Source organism: Asterias rubens, chromosome 2 (assembly GCF_902459465.1).
Source record: "Asterias rubens chromosome 2, eAstRub1.3, whole genome shotgun sequence".
Lineage (NCBI taxonomy): Eukaryota > Metazoa > Echinodermata > Asteroidea > Forcipulatida > Asteriidae > Asterias > Asterias rubens.
Genome location: NC_047063.1, coordinates 12298424 through 12318450, shown reverse-complemented (window position 1 = coordinate 12318450; position 20027 = coordinate 12298424). Strand labels below are relative to the sequence as shown.

The 20027-nt window shown below is 36.7% G+C and overlaps 1 protein-coding gene across 2 annotated transcripts in view; it reads right to left on the bottom strand.

The window, feature by feature from the left end:
- LOC117306941 (voltage-dependent L-type calcium channel subunit alpha-1D-like) overlaps positions 1–19372 on the bottom strand; it is a 110263-nt gene extending 90891 nt beyond the window's left edge. For both annotated transcript variants that reach the window (XM_033791527.1, XM_033791528.1), the window contains exon 1: positions 19273–19372. The gene's annotated coding sequence lies outside the window, so the exon portion shown is untranslated. The remainder of the gene's footprint in view (positions 1–19272) is intronic.
- Between the last annotated feature and the right edge of the window lie 655 nt (positions 19373–20027).

Below are 20027 nucleotides of genomic sequence, written 5' to 3'. Positions count from 1 at the left end.
CTTCTGTAAACCCTGTAAGTTATTGTAAATCTGTGAACTTTTATTTTGTTTTCTGTATCGAAAGGGTCCAATGGCATTACAGACACTGGACACTTTAATTGTCAAAGACCAGTCTTCTCACTTGGTGTATCTCAACATATCAAATGCATGAAATAACAACCCTGTGAAAACTTGAGCTCAATTGGTCATCGAAGTAGCAAGATAATAGTTAAAGAAAAAAAACACCCTTGTCACACGAAGTTGTGTGCTTTCAGATGCTTGATTTTGGGACCTAATGTGTGCTTTCAGATGCTTGATTTTGGGACCTTAAATTCTAAATCTCAGGTCTTGAAATCAAATTCGTGGAAAATTACTTCTTTTTCAAAAACTACGTCACTTTAGAGGGAGCCGTTTCTCACAATGTTTTACACTATCAACAGCTCCCCATTATTCATTACCAAGTAAGGTTTTATGCTAATTATTATTTTGAGTATAATTTACAAATAGTGTCCACTGCCTTAAAGCAGAAAATAAGCAGTATCACAAATAGACATACACATGAAATGGTATATTGGCTGGTATTCTTATTCTGGTAAGTAGGATATATGCTAAAAGCAGCTCCATGTGATATTATTGTTGACTGGTATGTTTCAGCATATCTTTTATATTCTAATGGCAGAGATTTCTGGGCCAAGGCTTAAAGTCCACGGTACAATGTATCTGTGTGCTGTGTTTTTTTCTTCAATTAATCAATCTGAAACATGTGTTGTTTTACTGCATTGGAGAAGCAGCCTGTACCTTTCTGCACAGTATAATGTGACATGGCCGAACGGTTCAGCGTGTTAGAACTAAGCTACTGTATGGTGTTTCTGACCTCAGCAGAGTGTGGGTTTAACGATATATTACTTTATATGGGATTTGAGGCATTGCATGGTGAGCTATCAATAACATTTGGTTTGCGGTAAAACCATATTTACTTGCCAGCATGTTCTTTTGAGAACCTGTTCTTGCTTTATGTTCTACTACCGAGGAGTAGATTTTTGGAACTCGGGAGACTTCTTAGTTCTGAAAAGAACTGTTTTGCTTATCTACCAGGGGTGGAAGGTAGAAAATTGGTCGGGACTACTACTTTAGCTTTAGTTAATCAAGGGGACTTATATACTTCACTATCACAGAGTGAGTTCTTAATTGGTCTCATAACTGTTTCATTCATTCATTCAAAACATTTTTTTAATTTTATACTCTTTATCCCCGATGCAAATTTAACATCTCTTATATCGTTGCGGTACCCGCTGCCAAAACATAGGATTGGAACTGTCTCTAGCTACCGGACAAACTCGGTAGTCTAGTTGGTAAGACACTGCTCTAGAATTGCAAGGGTCGTGCATGGGTTCGAATCCCACCTGAGTAACATGCCTGTGATATTTTTTCAAAGGACTCGGGAAAGTACTGAGTATACAGTGCTAAAACACACATTGGTGTATGGGTAAAAACCAAAATTACTATTCATTATCCCCGATGCAAATTTAACATCTCTTATGTTTCATTCATGTTGTTCGTTGTTGCTTTGTCTTTCAAATAGAGCAGAAAGCCGTTTGCCTGTGCAAGTGTGTAACTGTAATGCATGTTAAGGAATCCAGCCCCAGTACGCTTATCAATAAGAGAGGGGGGGGGTTCGCCCTGGTGTTTTCTGGTACGGTTGGCTGCAGATCGTGCCACAGCACCTCCTAAACCAATACATAGTACTATGTTAATATACCGACCGAATTTATATTTCGAACATAGCTCTGCATACCTTGGAGGAACAAAAATAATGAGTTCTTTGATATATGCCCTTGGATGTGATAAAGCGTTATAACAGAACTACGTACTAATGATGTTTGTCATAGCTGCAGTGCAAGGAATGTTTAGTTGCACATGTACGAGAACATTTATAAACAAACAAAGTACCCACACTTGGAAACACTTCTCAGGTAATCGGTGAAGTAAATGAAGAAGGAACGAATGCAAATAAACATTAGTTTAAAATCCTATGCAATTGACTTAAAAGGTGGGGTCATTGTAGCCCTATATAGGAGTCCTAACTATCAAGGCCCGTTTCTGGGGCGGAAAAATTTCAAAGCTTCATAACTCAAATCTTACCTGCAACAAGCCACTAATTTCAACAGATTCACATTCCATGGCTGCATATATTTTTCTGCGGTGGGTTTTGGTCCTCATATATTCCTCACAAATCCGACATTTTCGTGAAATAATGCAGCTCCCAACGTTAAAATGCCTGTTTTCTCACAGTGTTGTCTGTTGCCGTGCGTACGCTTATACATTCGCGTGCAAGACGCATGATGCAAGACGCATGAATTCTTGGTCACCATATCTTGACTGCACAGCGTTAACACGCAAACGCAACGCAAGATTTGCGCATCGTGCGTCTTACGTACACACGGCAGACTGTGAGAGTACAAACAAAAATGGGAATTCCTTAACAATGGGAGCTGCATTATTTCATGAAAATGACGGATTTGTGAAGAATAACTGAAGATCACAACCCACCGCAGAAAAAAATGTGCTGCCATGGAATGTGACTCTGTTGAAATTAGTGCTTTTTTGCAGGTAAGATTTAAATTGTGAAAATTTTCCGCCCTAAAAATGGACCTTGATATCCAGGACGTCACTGTAGTACAATATGAAAGTGTAAGGCCGCCAAGGCTAGGGTAATTGTTGTTTTGTTTTATTCCAACTTAGCAATCTTTGGAGATTCAACAAGTTATCAACGTACGTTTATTGATTGGGATTTTAAAATCTGAACTGCTTTTTCTTTTTCATAATTTATTATTTTTTGAAGGGGGGGGGGGGGGGCTAAACAAAAACTTGTTTCCAGAAAAAAACCCAGATAAACCCCATCCCTATTTTTTTAGAATGAAAATCTTTGCAATATACACTTTTCTAAACCTATCCACTTCAAGTACGTGTTCGAAATCAAGCGTTTACCCCCATCAGCCAGCACACCCGACCTAATCAATATTTGTAATTAATGTCCATGGACAGGGGGAGCCAGACGTGACGAGATCTACATGTACCCCAGAGATCACTCCAACTTCATCTCTCTCTCCTCACTGAGCACACCAAGTAGACATCATTTAATATTATTCCAATTTCATCAATGTCCGATCATGTCGACCCCAAATCCAATTAGAGTAACATGGGCCACTAGATTGTTACTTGCTAAGTGCCTCCTGATTCACACAACTTGTTATGACTCAGACTTGGAAATTCATATATCGATATATTAAATCAAACCCAGTTGACGAATAATTGATTATTTTTTTGTTGTTATTATATATACAGCATGCATCAATGGGCTGCAGGTTTTTGAGGTTTATCTCTAACCAGCCTTGAACCGATTAGCTGACATGATAAATGGATATTTTATTTGTCTGTATTTACAAGTTCTGGATTGATGTTGTTTTACTCAAACTTCTATCTGCGAGGCTCTTTGCACTCTGTTTCATTTATTCAATCACTGTTTTAATTGATGATGACAGAGCTACATTTAGTTGGCGAGGAATGACGCTAGTGCTGGGCGAATAGTGAAATTTTGATATTCGGATACCGCTGGCCAACTATCCAAAATTAACCGGATATTCGAATAGTTTTTTTTGCCGCTAGAGGGCGCTGTTCGTTTGTGAATGAGATCGTATGGGCGGATTGATATTAGTTTTAGATAGTGTCACTCGGTTCATTCATAAAAATAACCGGATCTAATTTAAAGATGGCGATTTGCTTTTTCGTTTGATCGTGATTGACTCTACGTGAAGGAAAACTTTTGTAATCTTTGGACAAATTACGTCAGAAATGTCATTGTTTTAACTCTTCATGGAGGTGAGCATAGTTAAATACTTAATTCAAGCTGTTTTATGTTGTCTTAATAGAAATTTCATAAGGATTCAGACAAAACATTCCTATCAGTTGTCGCTCGACGTCCGCGACTATTCGAATATTAAAGAGTATCCGGTTACTTGGTTGTAATTGCAGAACTATCCAGTTTATAAATAGCTATTCGCGCCCTATGCGGATATCCGGTTAAGACAGAAAAAGGCATTCGCGGTTACGGATAGGAAAACCTTTTCGCCATTAACTGGATATTCAAATAATTTGCCCAGGCCTAACCTAAATGACGGATGAACATTATTTTGGTTTGTGCCAACACCATGTGACTGCAGGTATCTACTTGCCAGGTAGATTATGTTCTTTTGAGAACCTCGTCTTGCTTTATATTTTTGAAATTCAGGAGACTTCTCAGTTCTGAAAGGAACTGTCATGCTTTTACCTGGGTGGATGGAAGAAAATAAGCTACTTCAGCTTGAGTTAGGCTACATTACTTGAATTGAGATTTCTTCCTTTATAATCCGTATGGACTGTAAAAGGGGGTAACCCTGTTTCAGCCCTAGGAGTAGGTGGCAACGGCCTCTGGAAAAAAATAATTGTAGCCCACACCTTGAAGTGGCCTTCAGGCCTTGTGTGTCTAGCGACTTGCATAAACAAAAAAATAAAAACATATGTTAAAAAAACATTCATAAATACCTCAGACAGTTTCGCTATTCCTATTGGTGGAGAGCGCGTCACGTGGGTGTGTATAAACCTTTTTTTATGACCGGTAAAAAGTGTTAATTCATGGGCGTGACACCCGACCTTGCACCTGTTCTTACAAGACAGTTTCTTCATTCATATTGGTCGAGAGCAACGGCCAAGACAGTTGTGCCACATCACGCGATACGCGTGACGCGCACAGCTTTCCTATATAAGGAGTTGTTTACCCGAGGGCGACGGAGGGCTTTACCATTTCATAGCTTGAGGGGTGTTGTGTTGAAAGAAATCTTTGAACAATTCTAATGTTTGCATTTAGTTTACTTTTTGACCCAAAGTGTTGATGTTTTTTTACCGAAAAGGTATTTATGAATGGGAATCAAAGTGTGTTGAATCGGTTTTCAACTAGTGGTTTAAACCCACCGAGGCCTGGTTCTTGATAGTTTACCTCGACTACGTCTCGGTAAAATTATCAAGAACCAGGCCTCGTGTGGATTAAACCACTAGTTAAAAAAACCTCTTCACCACACATTGATTCCCTTAGTAAATTATATTAAGCGACAACCCTAAACCCCCAAATTCATACTGTGTTTTATTCAACAACCTAGACCCATAAGTTCTTAGCATGAGACAAATCAACAAGCATCCCTACATTGCACTAGACAGTTGCGGCTAACATCCCGCAATACATCAATATATTAAATCAGGTTCTGCAGCAACCACGGATATCTTTTCAATTTAGACACAGATCACGAAAATTGTATATCAAACTGGCTTCACAAACAAACATATAAACCTCAAACACCCACATACTTCAAAAATGAACTGTCAGCGAGGTGATATCAATTTACGGTGAGAGATTTTTTCTTTTTTTCAGTTCACCAAGAAGAAACAAAAATACAAGAGTGGGCATGACGAATTTTGACTCGTGCTAACTTCAACCGGAGCTGTATCAAGTACAGAGCAGATACAACACGCTCGCTATAAGGCAGGTTTTACAATTAATTTATACGCAACGAGCAACTGATTGCCTAGTCATTTGGGATTTGGATTATATCAAACCAGGTTCACATGCACTTTGCATTACAGTTACAGCCTTAACCCTATCTTATAATTCATCAACATACTCTGGTTTCGGGTGCAGGGTAACGAGGAATGAGGAATTACGCATCGTGATCGCCAGACTATTTATTGATTGGCTAGAATTCACAGTACATCAACCTACTTCACAACAACTAAATAAATAACAAACTCTCTAGTGTTCAACGTTTGTATTTTGTTTTTTCGGGAACATGTGTTCAATCATGGTAGTTGTGCAATCACATTCATTCAACGGATGCCAACTGTGAAAATATTATTACAAATTATGTGTCCAACATAGTGTTACGTGGAAGACGCTGAGGACCAACTTGTTGATTTTTTCTCTCCTTAAAACACTGCTTAAAGCCATTATACTCTTTCGGAACAGAACAAAAATAACAGTTCACAGATTTACAAATAACTTACAGGCTTTACATAAGTTAATGGTGAAAGACTTCTCTTGAAATATTATTCCATGAAATGCTTTACTTTTTGAGAAAACATTAAAACAATATTATCAATTCTCGACATCGAGAATTACGGATTTATAGTAAACACATGTCCAAAACGCCGAAACGTGTGGAAACAAGGGTGGGTTTTCCCGTTATTTTCTCCCGACTCCGATGACCGATTGAGCCTAAATTTTCACAGGTTTGTTATTTTATATATAAGTTGTGATACACGAAGTGTGGGCCTTTGGACAATAATGTTTACCGAAAAATAAATTAAGTACCGAAAGTGTCCAATGCTTTAATGCATCCATTCTAATCTCTCAATGTTACAAAAACAACCCACTCAAACTGAACCCACTGCACAGTGAGATCAAATAAAACCCACTCACACTGACCCCATTGTACATTTCCACTTGGGTATATAAGGGCCTATAGACCAATCCGGCGAAACAAAATTAACAACGGCGATGTCTTTGTGCATAATCTTGGCATTGAAGACACCGCAGCAAATGGTGCGCGGTGCTCAACACTTGCGCGCCTGGTGCGCGTCGGATTTGTCTATGCTCTTCCTGAAAGAACAAATCACTGTGTTTTATTTTTATATTATTGTGCACCGTGTTTGTGTACACCCACTTTCTCTTTGGCAACCATTACCAAATGAACAAGAGAAATCTCTCTGGTGTCATCACTTTGTGGTGAATTTACTTGAATGTGGAGGGAAAAAACACTAATTAAATGGATACTGGTGAAAACACCGGCCCAGTTTGTAATTGGATTTGTTGTTTACAACTTCACAACTCCTCCGCAATATTGTAATGGTGCTAGCACACTGTAACTGAAGGCAAGCAAAGCTTTTTAAGACTCCCACTTCTTAGAACTGAAAAAAAAAGGGAATTTATATGTCCAATCACGTCAAGAGTTTATTGGAAATTATTGAAGACTTTAAATAGTCTGTCCTTCAGACCACTGCAGCTTCATCCATGCCTCTCATTATGAAAACTGAAAGCTTTTTAAATGTCATCGAACATTTTCATGACAGGGCAAAATATCCGGAGCATTAAGTGCGTGTGATGACTGCAGACAGAATCAATTCTGGGAAACTTCAGTGGTTTTTTTTGTCAGTCATCTTTTGCTGAAGTATCCCCAGAGTGTTTTGTCAGTATGGATCTCGTCGCACTCATAGGGTCATTGACCTTACATGATATCAAAGATTTGACCCAAGCACAGCAAACGCAAATGTGGTGAAACTGTACACCATGGCTCAACTTCATAGAGCTGCTTCTAAGCATAAAATATTGCTCAGCAACTTTACCTGCAGTTCTGTCCGACTTGTTTCTGCCACTCACTATCTAATCGGTTTGTTCTGCATATTGCGACCACATGGACGCAGCTTGTGTGTCTTGTTTGTTGTGTATCTATTATTAGTAAGCACACAGAGCCAGCGAAAAGGGCAATTCGGCATCTGGTCCGGGGGACATGTGGGGGAAATCATCATCAGGAACAACATTCAACCTTTTACAAAAATCGTTGAAAAAGGGTGAATTAAACTGGTCAAATTTCTGTTGCGATTCAGCGTTTAGAAAAATGTTGAAAGCTTAAATGGTGTTTGAAGCTTTGCATGGTGTGGAGAATAAGAGCAACTATAAATATAAATATGAATAGTAAACTTGCGGGTACAACCATGGGTAAAATCTCTTTTGAAGGAGTGGTGGCTCTGAAAAGAGCCGGTTTGGTCTTGGCGTTTAAACAGTATACTCTGCTCGTCTTCAAGAGAAAAGTTTACTATCAATGTTTATATTTATAGTTGCTCTTGTTGAAATCTTTTGTTGTAGCCATGTAATCATCTCAACACTACTAATTCTTTTAAGCCCCTCATAATTATGCTTAGCAATATAAAGTTATTAGCAAAGGTGGTGTCCTGTATATTTTTTGCAGAATTTTAAAAGCAAATCATTATGCTTAAAAAGGCTCTAATGGACTAGAGTTTAATTATGATTCAAAAACGTTGTATTTTTTCTTGTTTTTGCATAGTATAATGGAATCATATGAAAATCGCATCACTCTTTTTCTTTTCTTTTTACAATATCGCAAATTTGCAAACAAAAATAGAAGCACTCCTTTGTGTCTTTCTGTTTCAATCCCGTTATTAAATTTCAGTCAGTACCATCGAGTGCCACTCTAAACCACTCAAAGTCTCAGGAGTAAACTAAAACAATATTGGAAAGCCTTAATGCTGTTGTGGTCATGTTTTTAGAGAAGCGAGAGACGGTGGTCAGTACGTGCATAATAAAACCCTTGTCTAATGTCAGATGCCATCATGGTCAGAAAGTAGGCAGGAAACCTTTGTAATGATAGACAAAGGTACGCCAGTAATATATAAAGATCAAAGTGTCTTCAATGAAAAGGGTTTTAACTTGAACAAGGTCAGTTTCAAGACATCTCTAAAATGTTTTTCTTTTTGTGAGGATTTAAACAAAACAAATTTGCAAAGGCCATTTACAAAAATTGTTTTAAATTTAAGGAATATTTTGATAGTAAGTGATACGCAAGATAAAAGGATTTTGAAACTCTTCAATGATTTTCTTCAATGAAACCCATTGTATGAAATTCTATAGTATGGGAGAGGACGGTGCTGAAAATAAGATGCAGTTTAAGAGGTTTGTTTGAATGATGACATTGCCACCTTTCAGTAACCCCTGGAGATATAGATGTCAAGGAGTTTCTTGAAACAGTATCCCCAGCGCTATAGATCAAATAGATCAAGGAGCGTACTATTTTTTTATAGGATTTGGGTACCTTTTCAAAATGTCCATAGATTTACATCAAACTTACAGGGTTTGAAGATAATGATAGTGGAAAGCTTCCCTTCAAATATTACTTACTGAGGTGCTGTAGTTTTTGAGAAATGAGTAAAACAATGTCATGAAAATACGTTTGTTTTACTCATTTCCCAAAAACTACAGCACCTCAGCACGTAATATTTTCAGGGAAGCTTTCTACTATCATTATCTTCAAACTGTGTAAGTTTAGTGTAAATCTGTGGACATTGTGTTTTTTGTCCTACAAAAGTTACATACACCCTTTATTACTGCTGAAGAATATAATAGGTATTGTTTTGTTTTTTATCAGGCAAACAAAAACAAGTCTAAATTCACATAAAAGTCTACAATTTCTCATCCTTGAATAATTTATAATTTGATTAAAAATTGTAACTTGATGCAAATTTCAGAAAGTATGCAACATATTGAATGTCAAATAACAATGGAACCTGACTGGATAAATTCCAAAGGATTTGGGGTGGAACAAAGATAAATTTACCATAGTGGGATGTGAACCAAAAAGCCCCGGTTTAACATGCTCGCGAGACTGATTGATGCCAGCGCTCAAAACAAAACAAAAAGCCCCCAAAACAAACTATCAGTCAAACAAACCCAGTTGAACAGTTTTAAAAACTCTAGGCATACATAAGTTATGGGAAACTCACGCACATGTGTGATACATTAACGTTTATTTCAATGCTGCCATTTAATCACAGATCAGTGTAATCAAATTAACAGTATAGGCATATGCAAATATTTTACAAAAAATGGTCAAAGTGAACAATTCAACAAATGGTAACATCTAGGTCCAAGATGAAGCAACATAATTTGTTCCCAGTTTATAGATGGACAGACAAAATTACAGACTTACATCATAAAAGGAAATGCCATAAACCTGTGTAAAGACAGTCTTCAAGGCCGATATTACCTCCATGATATTTCATACAAAATCTACATACAGTATTTTAACATGGAATTAAAAAGATAAGTTTTAAGTCATAGTAAAAAATCAAGAGTGTGGTTAATGATTTAAAAGAGTCATCCTGGCTATTCCAATATAGAGTGCCACATCAGGCAACACTAGTTTTGTTGACGTGGTTCTACGATAATTAACATAAAGATTTTGTCCAGTAGTATGTGTGGGTGTCGTAGGAATGGATGCTTGAGATGTGTATAATAGTATGTTGAACTGTCAAAGATTGTCTGTCTAGTATACAGATGTAATGTGGTTTTAGATTTCTGGAAATTTGCAATCCTTTAAGGTGTGTTGCATCAATCCACTCCAGTAGTGGTAACAAATAGGAATTTATGGCATGTAGACTCCAGATTGGTAAAGGGTACCATAGTTAGGATACCACACTAGACATGTAATGCTGTAATATTATATTAATTACCACACTACTGAGAGACATTATGCAGCTAGATACATTTATCTCCAATGCAAAGTTTATGTGATGAAACTGGGGCTGACAGGTCCCTTGTTTTTCGTTTGCAGATAAACAGTGTATAGAAGACGGGATACCAGGCTCGATTTCACAAAGACTTAAGATTGATCTTAAGTGCAAATCCATCTTAATCGCTTCGATATTATTATTATTGGTATTATATGCCACAATACAAATCACTTATAGTAATACTAATAAGATGAGTTTTGTGAAATCGACCAGGGCTCGAATTTGAAATAAAACTCATCAAACTCACATGGCTTGCAGATGTAGCTGAAAATGTTTCTGGGACCAAAATAATTGTTGATCATCTTTGTTTGGTGCGGATGGGGGAGGGAGGGAGGTTTTGTTTTTTGTGTTTTTTTTTTTAAAGTTTTGTTGATATGCCAAATATGAAATCAAGAATAAAGAAATCATCACAATCACTATAAAACAGAGGGTTTGTGTTTTTTTTTATGTTTTCAATAGTTTTGTCAAACAAATTTAACTCCTAGATGACATTTTCTGAAAACCAAAAAAAAAGTGTAGCCCAAGTAAATATTTGAAGAATTGTTCTCGCTTTGCCAACATGTTCATTAAACATCTTTTCAAACCTGTACATTTTCAAAAAAATATCAGCTAAAAAATCTGGGCAGTAAAAGTATAAAGAGATATCCAGACATGGGGGGGGGAATGGGGTCGGGGGTCTTGAACGGTCGGGTGGGGACGATCAACAATTTGTTTTTTATGTGGCCTAAGAATCAAGAGCTGCTGACCCTGCCGTCAACTTCACCAAACTCTTCCTAACATAGGATTGACTCAGGACGAGTTAATTTCCGTATCCAAAGATGTTAGGACCCATTGAACCCATCCTAAGTAAGGACGGGTTACTCGTCCTAACTCGAGATAGGATTAATCTTAGCATTTCGTGAAATCGGCTGCAGGACTAATATGTCAGCATCATTTTTCTCTAGGTTCAGTTCATAGTGCAACAGTAAAGAGTGTCGATCATGTATGCATAATCATTACCAGCATATTTAAATGTTAAACTCTATCATAAACTTTTATTACGCAGTATTATTGCATTTTGAAGATAGTCATTATCTGTTTTATTGTCACACACCAGTCACACACACACAAACAGTGAAATTCACTTTGGTTTACGAGTCTGACGTGGGTGTTCGTTCAATATGTATACACAAATCAATTTACTGCAGGTACACAATATGGCATTGCTGCTACATTTTTGTTGCTAGGGTTATACTTTTGCATTTACTCTTAAAATAATTACATATTTATATATATATATTTATTTGATTGGCTGTTATTTTCCCGCTTCTCTCTGGATCCTTTCCTTAATCCCTTTCCCCCTCTCTTTTTCTATAAATGGATATGTATTTGTTTGTACTTGTTTTATGCCTCTGAAGAAGGACTGGATTGGATCGAAAGCTAAGGCCATCTACCCTATTCATTATATATATATATATATATATATATTTTTTTTCAAACGAACTATTTTTACTTGTCAATGTACTTTTTCGGCCTGATTGGCTGCCAGTGCAGTTAATAAATAAACCTCAATAATAATACTTCGTAGACATATTTTCCCATTCCCATGCTTATTATAACCTTCCTTTTATTACTTATAAAGTTGCAGAAAAACCGACTAAACTTTCACGCAGTCTTCATGAAACACATTTTTTCCCCCTTTTTTATTTTATTGTTAACTCCAGCTCTGGTAAACTTTGTGTTTATTATGTCATTCTTCCTGGCACATATGCCTTCTATAGACGATGTGACCTATGTTTACATTCAAACCGCCCTCTGTTGACAAAACACTATATACGTCATGTTTCGCCGGGCACTGAGTTGCGTAGTCATAGTGAGATTGCGTACACTTTCGAGCTGGCTGCCAAAACACAAAGATTTTGCCCGGCGGTATGCGCGCGAATCATGTTATGGTTTTAGTGTGACGTCAGAGGTCACATCATCTATATAGTACAACAGGTTTAGTCCTGTTTTATGAACATGTACATAATGCCCACATGCTGCAGTGTGCAGTGCAAGCAAACAGAGGTCAACAAACTTCGGGAAAACAGAAGTCAACAAACTTTGGGAAGTTCTTGATAAGGTTTATTCTTATAATTGTGTGTGTGGGCACTTCTCTTGTCAAGTACTACAAATTGAATACACTTTTTGTGGGAGGGGTCTGGACTGGAGGGGATATCATAACAACAATGCCTAGTTCTTTTAAAGGCAGTGGACACTATTGGTAATTGGTAATTGCCTTCACAGTTGGTGTATCTAAACCTTTTTTTTTTTTTATGCATAAAATAACAAACCTCTGAAAATTTGAGCTCAATCGGTCATCGAACTTGCGAGATAACAATGAAAGAAAAAAAAAAACACCCTTGTCACACGAAGTTGTGTGCGTTTAGATGGTTGATTTTCGAGACCTCAAGTTCTAAATCTGAGGCCTCGAAATCAAATTGGTGGAAAATTACTTATTTCTCAAAAACTACGGCTCTTCAGAGGGTGCCGGTTCTCACAATGTTTTATACCATCAACCTCTCCACATTACTCGTCACCAAGAAAGGTTTTATGCTAATAATTATTTTGAGTAATTACCAATAGTGTCCACTGCCTTTAACTAGCCATTCAATTAATTAAGCACTTCGTTTTTGTTTTTCAAAGATTAAGATAATATTTTGTTGTATTGGTACTCCTTTACCAGTGTTTAGTTTTAAGCCAAATAAATCCTGCACCCTCATACAGACAAAGTTCCGATTTGTAAACTGCAGATAACTGATAATGAATTGATTTCAATCTGTCCAACATTCCAGTAATTATATCTTTAAGTACATTTACATCCCCGCACTAAAGAAAATAAGTCATAATAAAAAAATGAGTGTTTTACCCCCAACAAAACGAATGTTCCTTTTTGCCGAAGAATTTCTTTGATGACCTGACTCATAGTCTATAAACCTCATAAACCAGAAGCTTCAAAATATGCAAAAAGCAGTTTTTACGAAATCCATACAATTTGTACTACGGACCTGAGCAGACGTTATGTCCTTCTTCCGCCACACAGCAAGGTATTCATAAGAATATTCAGCGACTCTCTACTGCTATGTCATTGAGTCTACATCATGTACCCCGTATAATGGGAATCTACATGTTCTATCATTCTAACCTTGAATGCCAGCAGTATTTTAAATTGAGCCTGCATTTCTCTGTAAACCCTTTCACGCTAGTTCTTCAGGAGGTTTGGAATTCATTTCTTATTAACCCAGCAACTTCAATTCCACAGAGAGATATTCCTACTAAGTGTGTACTAGGTAATACAAAAATTACGAGGTTCTGCCGCAGATAAATAAAATACCCCCACATTGTTATTGGTAACCACTATCGGAAATGTGCTTTTTTAATGCATAAACTGAAAATTAACATAATAAATAAAGCAAAAATAGTAGTTGGTATTTTTGAAAGCTTTATTTTTAAACTAAATGTCAACGTTTGTTTATCAATAGTGATCAAAAGTAGTCAGAATGAACACCATAATAAGCGCAACAAATTCATCACAATAACTACTTCCTCAAGGTTTGCCAAGATATAAACAGTTACACGTGTTTGTGTGTGTGACTTTCCAATGATTGATTTGTACTCTTTTATTAAAGAAGAAATTCATCGCAAACACAAAATATATTAAGTATTGTTTGAATTTTTGCATGGTGTGGAGAAATAAGAAGAAACTATAAATAAATAGCGAACTTGCGAGTACAACCATCTGTAAATCTCTTGGGGTGGGTGTTGGCTCTGAAAAATAAAATGCAAAATAAAAGAAATGCCCCAAATACAAAAATGCACAAAATAAAAAAATGCAAAAAAAAAAAAAAACGCTCCACATTGCAGGGATTTTGTTTTTATTAGATGTAAGCATGCGTCTGGTTTTAAAAGCTCTACTCTGCAAGTGCTTTTGAAAATGAAGTCAATTCATGATTTTTGTGAAAAGTTGACCTTGAATCTTAATAATAATGTTTTGTTTAAAGGCAGTGGACACTATTGGTAATTACTCAAAATAATTGTTATCATAAAACCTTTCTTGATTACGAGTAATGGGGCGAGGTCGATAGTATAAAATATTGTGAGGAACGGCTCCCTCTGAATTGACATAGTTTTCGAGAAAGAAGTAATTTTCTGCGAATTTGATTTCGAGACATCAGATTTAGATTTTGAGGTCTGGAAATCAAGCATCAGAAAGCACACAACTTCGTGTGACAAGGGTGCTTTTTCTTTCCTTATTATCTCGCAACTTCGACGACCAATTGAACTCAAATTTTCACAGGTTTGTTATTTTATGCATATGTTGAGATACACCAAGTGAGAAGACTGGTCTTTGACAATTACCAAAAGTGTCCACTGCCTCTAGATACTATCAACCTCAATTTGTACCATGGCCTGGGGCCAATTTCAAAGAGCTGCTTAAGCAAAGAATTTGCTTAAGCACGAAAAAAGCTTGCTTATTTCACCCATGTTACTGGCCAAAATTGTATGCCATATACATTGCTTGTGACTGGTATCTAGATGTTGTTTACTTAGCATAACAATTGAGTGGAGTCTTGGCCGGTAATCTGATTTTACTAAGCACAGATTTTTTTGCTTAAGCAAAATTTTGTGCTTAAGCAGCTCTATGAAATTGGGCCCTGATCATTCTAACTTGTGCATGCGATGAACAATGGTGCAATAATTGTTTTAATACATTGCTGATATATAATTTGCTCATTTCTTATTAATCATGGATTGTTCACTATGTCATTGTTTTAGTTCATCGTAATCATTTAATTGTAAAGGCGCATTTGATAATTTTTGGTAAGGAAAAATCGCAGTATAAGTATCATTATTATTATTATTACCAGCACCAACTAACACCAACTAGGCTGAAAACATTTCTATTTTCTGACAGTTCACAAAAAAAAATCAACAAGGACACGTCACTTTAAAACTGAAATCGACAGGACTGCATAAGCTTTATTACACGACGAACCAGAACTCTATATAATAAACCAGTTGACAACATAGAAATGAACATCCACCAGCTCACTTAAAAAAACCTTCATTGTAGTTACGCTTCATTACACTAATGATCCCATGCCATCAACAATGAAGGAAAAAGGTCAGGATAAACCAATCAAAATGGGATTGTGCTCATATGACTAGCTCATAACTCCTTGTTATTTCACTATGATCTCATACCACTTTGAATGTATGAATTTTGTTTCTAGAATTAGCATTTTAATTTCATTAAGCTGCTGATGCACCACACTCCCGTCTTTGTAGGGTATAGAGATTTTTTTTCCAGCAGAGAAATTTCTTCACCCCATACCATGTTATTATTATTAACTTTTATTTTAATAATATAAATGTATTGTTCCAACCCTTCATTGAATTGGTGTAAGGCTTGAAAACCAAAGATATCATACAAAAGTTGAAGTTCCTAAACAAAAAAATTAATTTGTCAATAATTGTTGTCAATTTGTTTGCCCCTGAAGGATTTCAATTTCCATGTGTGTAGTATTTGTCCTGTATGTTTTAAATGAACATTACAGAATTGGTTTTGCTAGCAAAAAAATAACTGGCAGTGTGAGCACTCTATGTAACCCACAATATACATAAACTGACAAACCTGTAGAAGTTTGAGATCGATCGGCCATCTGGGTCACGAGAGAATAGTGAAAAACCGATTACAAATTTTGCATTGCATTGATGCCAAAACAAAAAATGAATAAATCGCTGACTGAGCGATAAACTCAAAACGCGAAATTAGATTACTTTTTTCTCTCATCATATATGAAATTTCAGACAGAAATATTTCAAGGGATGTTTTCTACTATCATCATCATTCGACCGTATAAGTTTGATGTAAATCTGTGATCTTCACGACTTTTGTTTCTTACCAATTCTGTAACGTTCCTTTAAACTATTATAACTGCTGGCTTATTCTTCTTCTTCAAGCAGCAGCAATTTGTTAAACCCGTAGGCCTTCCTCGTTGACTTTGACTGTGACTATTCCAAGCAATAAATGTTTCAATTAAACCACAGACACACTGATAAGGTAAACTCAAGTGATTTGGTATTTTCTGCAGTGGAGATAGGGATCAGGCTTGCTTTTTAGAACTCGCCAGCGCCAATCAATAAGAAGGGAGGAATGCCTCCAGCTGACTACGATGACGAAGGAAACCCCGGCCATAAACCAACAAGAAGTCCCCAATGTTCAAGAATAGCCACTCACAACAAAAACACGCTATTTATTCTTTCACCTCTCTATGCACTGGCTAATTTTTCATCATGACGACAAGTACACTAGGTATCCCCTATCAGATCAAAGTGTTGCCATGGCAACCGTTGATCCGAATGAAACAGTGCAAACCCATCGGGATTTTTTTTTTTTTTTTTTTTCTTTCTTTCTTTTACTTGAGTCTACATTATTCAGTAATTGAGATGCACGCAGTTAGCGGTGTGGTGCATTTTGCCTGATCTATCGTTGTCGGTCTCCTAAATTACACACTACGTAGTGTGAGTTTGACTGTCTCTAGAGGTGGTTTGGTGTAATGCAAGGGAATAGTAACATTACCACATTGTGATCCCTCGTGCTAAGCTATTCACACTTCTTCCACATCCAGGGATGTGATAGGCTGTTAAGAAGAGAGGGGAAAAAACTGAACTCTGGGTGCAAGGCGCCAAAAGCATGCAAGCTTGTACACTTGCGAGCATGAAGCCCAATATTACCATTTATCTTTGGTTTTAAAAGTCCTTCTCTGCAATCTGATCTTCTTCTTCTTTTTTTTGGGGGGGGAGGGATTTAAAAAAAAAAAGGAATTTCCTTTTCTTGGGGGGGGGGGCAAAAAAAGTGCATTCCGTTTAAAGACGGGGAAATCACATCCCTGTTGATCCAGGGGTTGCCCAGCGGAAAATCACAAAATGCTCATTTACGAGGATGTGTCTACAGTTACAAGTTGATGTTAAAACAAGTTACATCCACAAAATTACAGTTGATAAAACATTTTGAAATGACTGACAAATAAACTAAAGGTGGAAAAAAAACATACAAATTTTCCATATCAGGTATCCCGAAACATATTCGCTACGATAACAGTTTAGCTCTTTCTCTAGTCTTATTGGAAGTGACCTGGCTTTCAAAAAAAAACTCATTAAATTTTTGAAGAGATATTCTCAAGGTCATTAATCATAATTTAATTTAATGTGCTTGTTGTGTTTTTATGAAGCACTTAACCTTGAATGTTGATGCCTAGATAGGTAGATGGGGTCTTAAAGGTGCATAATTTTTTATTTTAATATGACAAATGTTTCACCTCAAAACATTTTGTTTAGGAATTTAACACTGGTACCATTTGTACACTGTATATTTCTATCTTAAAATAAATACCAGTAGGAAGCCTGTGCTGTGACATCAAGTTCTTAGTTTGATTTGCCAAATAGAAACATGAAATCATACAAAAATGGTATTCTGCGTTTTCCTTGAATATGTAACCATTTATATGTGTAATTTAACTTAGTATACTATACAGGTTGGTTTGCTAGTTGAAAAATTCATTGGGGTTTTTAATGACCTGTAATACACAGATTTGTTATTTGATGTTGGGCTACACCACGTGAGAATACTGGCGTTTGACAATTACCAAACGTTTCCAGTGTCTTTAACATAAATTAAACTTGTACACCGCGACTCGCAAGCACATAACACATTCTTATAATAATCCATAATATCACTGACAGATGCATCATTTACAACTCTGTACACATGCCACATGAAGTAATTTCACAATCAGACAAAATGACCTAAAGGACCCAACTTCATTGCGGCAAATTCACCTTCAGGGGAGTCGTGGCCATTACTGATGCAGACTGTAAGCTGTGCTGAGAAGCATGCATTGCATACATCTCATGGCTTAATATTATTAGTGAGACGCATGTTATCAAGATTTGTAGTTGTGGAGGACATCTTGTAGTTTTCCCCCATCTAAAACAATATTGGTCAAAACCAGGTCCCAATTTCATAATTATGCTTGAAAGCACAAAAACTTCCTTAGGTGGTGCCTGACTCAATTTTTGCTTAGCAAAGACGTTTGTTGACCAGTATTTTCTGCTTTTATTGAAAGTACAATAAACTTGCTTAGCTGATGCCCAACTCAATTTTTGCTTAGCAAAGAAGTTTGTTGAGCAGTATTTATGAAATTGGACCAAGGCTGGAGGGCAAGTGAGTCTGGAGTCTGGCGCCCTTTAAAAACAAGTTTGTTCTCAAAGCAACCTACACAAATGATAAAAGGTTCATCTTGCCAGAATGTGTACGTTTGCAAAGGCCGTGGGTTCAAATCACACCCAAGTTATACGCCCATGTGCTTATCACAGAGCTCGGGAAAGTACTGAATACACAGTGCTAACACACATCGGTGTGTATGGGTAAAACTAGACCCAGTAACTTGGGCACTTTTTTTTTTTCCCGCAAACTTTTCATTTTCGATAATGACAAATTTAGAAAAAAATGAGAACAGCGCCCCAGTTACTGGGTCTAGGGCGGGGATGCTAGCGATTCTTTCCTTCAGAGCCTGAAAACAAATTTGAAGGAAAAGAGGATTCACCCCTCCCCCCTCAGACTAAAAAAACAATAAAAAAAACATTAACAGCAATATTTTTTATAAAACATAAAGGAAAAGAAAATTCTGACTCCCCCCCCCCCCCCCCCTGCAAAAAAGGCAGGAAAAGTCTGATTTTCATCTTGAATTTTCCGATTCATTTTTAACAAGTTTAAAAACATACCCCCCCAAAAGAAAAAACACATTTGTGGCAATCTTACCCTCTAATTTCTGCCCTTGATAATAGGGTAAAACAAAAAGTTTATAATAAGTATGTACTCACCAGGTTCTCATTGGTTGTGTTGATATCTCCAGCAGGGAACGGTGTATAGATGGCAAGTGCAAAACAGTTGGCAAATATCGTTAGAAGAATGAGATGCTCAAATGGCGTGAGAGGGAGAGAAAATGGCAAGTTAAGGCAAACAAGTTATCGAATGAATCATCCTGAACTTATGAAAAAAAACTATGCTCCTGGTTGGATATGAAACACTGTTCTTGCAGGGTGTCTTAAAGGCAGTAGACACTATTGGTCATTATTCAAAATAATTGTTAGCATAAAAACTTTCTTGGTAACGAGTAATGGAGAGCCGTTGATAGTATAAAACATTGCGAGAAACGGCTCCCTCTGAAGTAGCGTAGTTTTCGATAAAGAAGTAATTTTCAAGGAATTTAACTTCAAATCCTCAGAATTAGATTTTGAGGTCTTTGAAATCAAGCATCTGAAAGCAAACAACTTCGAGTGTGTTTTTTCTTTCATTATTATCTCGCAACGACCAATTGAGCTCAAAGTTTCACAGGTTTGTTATTTTATGCATATGTTGAGATACACCAAGTGAGAAGACTGGTCTTTGACATTTACCAAAAGTGTCCAGTGTCTTAATTCAACTTACAAAATTAATTGATTAAAACACTAATTTCAACTGCTGTTTTGCGACCCATTTTGTTTCCAACACTTCAATTTTGCATCCATAAAAGTGTCATACTAATTTATTTACTTGTTTACAAATTCATGAGCAGGTGAAATGTCGTAATTCAATT